Here is a 6,274-nt window from a genome sequence, read left to right as displayed (position 1 = left end):
AGAGTCTCTGTATAAATGGTCTCTTAAGGACCATTTAAAAATGCAAACATTATATTATTTACCAACAAGTAAATAAGATAAAAACTCTTAGGGGCCTGGGCCATTTACAATAATTCCAATTGAGGGGCTGGCTATTTTGTTCCCAGTTTTTGAAAGTCTTGAGTTAAGGCTCTTCCTAGAATTTCTATACTGATGGTGGCTCAGACAGTAAAGAATCTGCCTGCACTGCAGAAGACCTGGCTTCAGTCTCTGAGTCAGTAAGATCCCCTGGAGGAGAAAATGGCAATCCACTCCAGGATTCTTGCCTAGGAAATCATGTGGACAGAGGAGCCTGGCAGGCTACAGTCCAAGGGGTCACAGAGAGTCAGACACGACTGAGCAACAAGCACTTAGAATTTCTATCCCTCTTTGTACCCCTCCCTTTGGAGCCAAAATGAATTGGCAGAGCATCTCAGCTCACTTCTGGGTTCAACACTAAGCAATAGGCTTGAGCTTCTCACCCAACTCACCTTCAGTCTGGTCAACTGTGAGGCCCTGCTTGAGAAGAAACTGATGCTATGAAGTAAAATAAGCTGACATATGTATCCTGCCAAACCCCAGCTCAGTCACGGTTGATTCTTATTACCAGAACTTTTTGGAGAGTGAGGATGAAGTCACCCTTCCCCTATCCTTTCCTGGGTCCCCTAATCTTTTCCAGCAGAGCCCTGAGGTCAGTGGAGTAATGGATGTTTTCCAATTCTAACTGCTAGAATTTAAACAAAATCGGTCCAGCAAACCTCAAATGTCATCACCAGCTTTGCAAACTACATATAACAACAGCAGCAAAAGAACCCAGTCTGATGGTTAACCTCTGCCTCCCAGTTCCCACTGGCCTCTTCCTTTGGGCTATTACACCTGTTTGGGAAGAAGAAAGTCAAGAAAGCAAGCAATGGAAGAAAAGCACCTTGTGTTCAGGTCGCAAATGCCACCAAGTCGGTGAAGATGGGCTAAGATTTCATTAAGCAGAAAGCATCTCTCTTTTCAAACCAGCAAGTCACACAGGTGAGCAATCAAGCAGCTGAAAGGGAAGAAGGGAAAGGTCTCCTAAGGACCATTTAAAAATGCAAAGCATGTTATCTGTAACACCGCCTCGGGCACTTAATTAACCGTGTGCCCCCATCAAGCCGGGCTCTCCTGCCCACTAGACTCCAGAAAGCTGCAGGTGGCCAGCCTGTGGGGGTGGGTGTCCTAGGGGTGCAGTGATCATGGAGACTCACTGCCACAGAGCTAGTGAGAGGCAGGGGCAGGGCAGTCCCCCAGATCTGTGCTGTCCACCACTGGAGCCACCAGCTACATGAGAAGATTCTCATTTCAATTAATTAAAATGGAATAAAATGTAAAATTCAGTGCCTCATTTGCACCGGCTGCATCTCACGTGCTCAAAAGCCACATGGGGCCAGCGTCTGCTACATCGGACAGCACACAATGTTTCCATCAGCACAGAAATTCTACTGGACGGCATCCCTTCAGGTCACAAGACTCCCCAAGCTCTTTCCATTCCACCCAGGTTTCGGTCTCACTTTTACTGCAGGTGCCTCTATCGAGCGCTGTAAAACTGGGTCAGTGGGACAGACCAGCTTTTCTTCTTCATGAAACAGCAGAGAATAGAAAACATCATGTGCCAGTGACATAAGGGGAAGCGTCATGGGATAAAACTGTTTCAATTTGATGCCACTTTATTGAGACACATACATGCATCTTCTCTATATCGATATATTTATAGTTATATATCTAAGGGGACGACGGAGGACGAGATGGTTGGATGGCATCACTGACTCGATGGACGTGAGTTTGAGCAAACTCCGGGAGACGGTGATGGACAGGGAAGCCTGATGTGCTGCAGGCCATGGGGTCACAAAGAGTCAGACACGACTGAGCACCTGAACAACATAGTTATGTATCTACTTGGCCATGATGTACAACGTATTTCTTCCTGTGGTCAGGGTCAGAAAAACTTAGACCCTCTGCACCACAGTGTGCTTCTGGCCTGTAGACACTCTGTGTGTGTATGTGCCTTTGACCCTGCTCAACTTCCCCTCTTCTAGGACAACTCAAATCACGAGGGAGTGAGGCCGAGCGTCTGTGCCATAGCATCATACGTGGGTTTTCCTGCACACCTGGTTTCCCCTGTGTGCTCTTCCCTGTTAATTCATTACCCCTGGGCACAGCCAGGCAACTGAAAGGACCGAGACACTTGTCTGGGCTCCGGGACCCACACGTGGGCAGAGGCAGAGGGGAGGCTGGGCAGAGAGACCCACAGCCCGGCCAACACTGATTCTGTGGCTTGTGGAGTCCGGCTCTGCTACATCTATAGCCAAACAGAGCCGAACAGAGTAAAGATGAAGAAACGCCCAGAAATCACCCTTGCTGCCTTGGACCATGCACTCCTCCTGCTCCGGCTGTTAGTTCTATTGTGCCCGGAGGCCTAAAGAAACTGGAACACCCTTTCCCTGATTGGACTTCCCTGGTGGCTCTGATGTTAAAGAATCGGCCCACAATGTAGGCGACCTGGGTTCAGTCTCTGGGTTGGGAAGATCCCCTGGAGAATGGAAATGGCAACCCACTCCAGTATTGCGGCCTGGAGAATTCCATGGACAGAGCAGCCTGGAGGGCTACAGTCCATGGGGTCACCAAGAGTCAGACACGACTTTCACTTTCCCTTACTGGGGTGGTAAACAACCTGGCTAGGAAACAACACCCAGTTATTTGAACAAACATTATTCTAAAAGTTTCTGAGAAGGTATTTTTTAGGTGAGATTAACATTTAAATCAGCAGACTGAGGAAAGCACAATACTCTCCATAATGTGGGTGGGCCTTGTCTAATCAGTTGAAGACCTTTACTAGAAAAAGACTGATCTCCTCTTAAAAAGAGGGAATTCTGCCAGCAGATGGCCTTCAGACTTGAGCTGCAACACTGGCTCTTCTCTGGGTCTCCAGCCTGCTTTCCTGCCCTGCAGGTTTCAGACTCGCCAATGTCCACAACTGCAGAAGATAATTTCTTAAAATCAATCTCTCATTCATATATACATATGTGAATATACACACATACATAAATACACACACACATACATGACCCTTGATCATCACAGGTTTGAACTGTGTGAGTCCACTTACAGGCAGTTTTTTGGGTTTTTCTCCCAACAGTTACTACTACAGTACCACACAATCCACTGTCGGTTGAATCTATGCAGATAAAACTGTAGATACGGAGGAACTGTGGATATGGAGGGCTGACTATAAGTTATATACAGATTTTTTTGACTCTGTGGGAGAGTTGGTACCCTTAAACCCCATGCTGTTCAAGCAGCAACTGCACACATGCACACACACACACATCCTATTCTTTGCTTCTCTAGAGAAACAAGTTTCTCAGACTAACATACACTCATATTCTATCCCAAGAAAGCCTCCTCATGGTTCAAGGCATTCTCTTCTCTCAAATGCCACCTCCTCTGTGCAGCAACCCCCGATTTCTTCTTCCAAACTGATTGCTTCTTCTTTGCTCGTTTCTGTAGCCTATTCCTTGTGCCACATTTTTGCAAACATAATTCTTGGGCCTCGTACCATGATTAAGATTTAGATTCTAAATCTTGTTATTCAAAGTTTGGTCCATGAACTGGCAGCATCAGCATCCTCTGGAAACTTGTTAGAAATGCAGAATCCCAGGCTTCCCTGGTGGTCCACTGGCTAAGAACATGCCTGCTAACGCAGGGGACATGGGTTCGATTTCTGATCCAGAAAGATTCCACATGCCGACGGAGCAACTAAGCACATGACTGAACCAGTGCTCTTGCTTTTGAACTGTGGTGTTGGAGAAGACTGTTGAGAGTCCCTTAGACTGCAAGGAGATCCAACCAGTCCAACCAAGATCAGTCCTGAATGTTCATTGCAAGGACTGATGTTGAAGCTGAAGCTCCAATACTTTGGCCACCTGATGCAAAGAACTGACTCATTTCAAATACCCTGATGGTGGGAAAGATTGAAGGCAGGAGGAGGAGGGGATGACAGAGGATGAGATGGCTGGATGGCATCACCGACTCAATGGACATGAATTTGAGTAAACTCCAGGAGTTGGCCTGGTGTGCTGCAGTCCATGGGGTGGCAAAGAGTCGGACACGAATGAGCGACTGAATTGAACTGAGCCAGTGCTCTAGAGCCTACGGGTCACAAATCCTGAAGCCTACGAGCCGAGAGCCAATGCTCTGCAACAAGAGAAGCCACCTCAATGAGAAGCCTGCAATGAAAAGCAGCCCCCACTCACAGCAACTAGAGAAAGCCCGTGCACAGCAATGAAGATCCAGCGGAGCCAAAAATGAATTAAAACAAATGAAAAGTTTAAAAAAAAAGAAGAAGAAGAAATGCATAACCCCCATCCCAGACCTAGGGAACTGGAATCTGAAAGTCTGAAAAGATACTCAGGAGGTTCATATCACATTAAAGTTTGAGAAGCACTGTTTCTGAACAAAGCTCCTGAACTCCAAGGAGCTTGTGAAAATATCAACACTCAGTTGCCACCCTTAGAGATTCTGATGTCGTTGGTCTGGGATGCAGGCTAGGTATCAGGATGCTGAAAATCTTCCCAGGGGTTCTGACTGTACAGCTAAGCTTGAGAACCACTGTAAATGAACCCTTCATTTTATAAGCGAAATTGAGACCAGTGAAGAGAAGGTCAAGCTACAAAGTGAGTTAATATCAGACCCCACCAAAGTTTCCTGTCTCCCTAAAAATGTTAAGGAGGGAGGGAAAAAATCCATAGGCACTCTCAGCAAATTTTAAACAAAACCTAGGTCATCCAACATACAGCCAATGCACAACGCGGTCATGACACCAAGCGTCTCCTCTATAGAGCGAACCAGTAGGAACAGGTTCTATGAACACAAAGAACCACTCAGTCTAGGCTGGATCTTAGGAACCCTTCCCATTTTTAATGACTGTCAAACATTGAAACCAGGTATAAAATTAGTGCTGGGAAAGACCAGGAGCCACCGTGGGCTAGGGTGACCCAAAAACATCCTATGTAGACACAGATCCCACCTCTATTGGTGCCTTGATCTTCTCCTGGCCCCTGGTTCTTTGCTTGTGTAATTCCTGTGGAAGTCTCAAGCTGATATTATTGTGCTGCTCAGTGTTACCATGGCACGGACTTTTCATCTGAAGATAGGAGATAACAGGGAGAAAAGATGGGACAGAGAAAAGAGTAAACAGAGTTTTTCCTTTCAAACCCTCTCTGCATTTAACTTTACGCGGACAGGTGAAGCCCACTAACTCCCCTGCCAGGGTTATGATCAGTTACACCAGGTTTTCCGCCCAGTCACTCCCATCATACACTTTATGTTTTAGGAAGGGTGCCTAACGTGCAGTGGGCGCAGACCCGGGCGGACCCTCGAATGAAAAGTGGCTGCATCCAGACGACTGCTCACATGTGACAGGGTGACATTCTCTGTCACCGCCTCCTATAAACTGTCCCCCGAACAAGTTCTGACCTGGAGTGAATATGTCTTTGGAGAAGAGACATGAATCTGCTTGATAGAGTAAATATGTCTTTGATCTGTTGCTGACAACGCAGGAGCTCTTCTTGCACAAAACTACATCTTTCCTTAGTGCCATGGAGGACGATCTGCTTAGTGAGGCACCTGCAGACAAAGCTAACCCCAAACACCCACTGTGTCGATAAATTTGTGCTCAGAAATCATACCAAACCCCACTGCATTACTAGCTTGACAGCTGGTAGTGGCAGCCACCCCTGCAGATGAGCTCTCAGCAGTGGTATTAAAGGCGGGGGGGGGAACCCACACCATCAACGGCACAACGCATGTGGGCGGGCAGGCAGGCAGGCACGCACGTGTGCACACACAAAAACCTAGGCAAATAGCCTTCCCACCAAGCCACACCAGTCAGGCCACTTTGCCCCGCAGAACACATTTCCTCCCTTGCAGATAAAGGGGAGACTTTATCTTCCTGGTATAAAAGAGAGCTGTGTTTGTCTAACAGATTACAAAACAACAATAGGTCAGGGTAACCAACCACATGACCGCAGTAGGAATAAAACAGCACTTAAAAATATCTACCAGACCCAGATCACTTCCACCAGGAAGTCACAGGGCTTCCCTGGTGGCTCAGATGGTAAAGAATCTGCCTGCAATGCAGGAGACCTGGGTTCGAACCCTGGGTCAGGAAGATCCCCTGGAGAAGGAAATGGCAACCCACTCCAGTATTCTTGCCTGGGAAATCCCA

The 6,274-nt window shown here is 47.1% G+C and overlaps 1 protein-coding gene across 1 annotated transcript in view; it reads right to left on the bottom strand.

Moving 5' to 3' along the window:
• GFOD1 (Gfo/Idh/MocA-like oxidoreductase domain containing 1) overlaps positions 1-6,274 on the bottom strand; it is a 102,476-nt gene that overhangs the window by 77,499 nt on the left and 18,703 nt on the right. The gene's annotated exons all lie outside the window — the stretch shown is intronic.

The sequence above is a fragment of the Ovis aries genome, chromosome 20, assembly GCF_016772045.2.
Source record: "Ovis aries strain OAR_USU_Benz2616 breed Rambouillet chromosome 20, ARS-UI_Ramb_v3.0, whole genome shotgun sequence".
Classification (NCBI taxonomy): Eukaryota; Metazoa; Chordata; class Mammalia; order Artiodactyla; family Bovidae; genus Ovis; species Ovis aries.
Note: the sequence above shows the minus strand (reverse complement) of the source record. Positions and strands in the feature narration are given on the sequence as shown.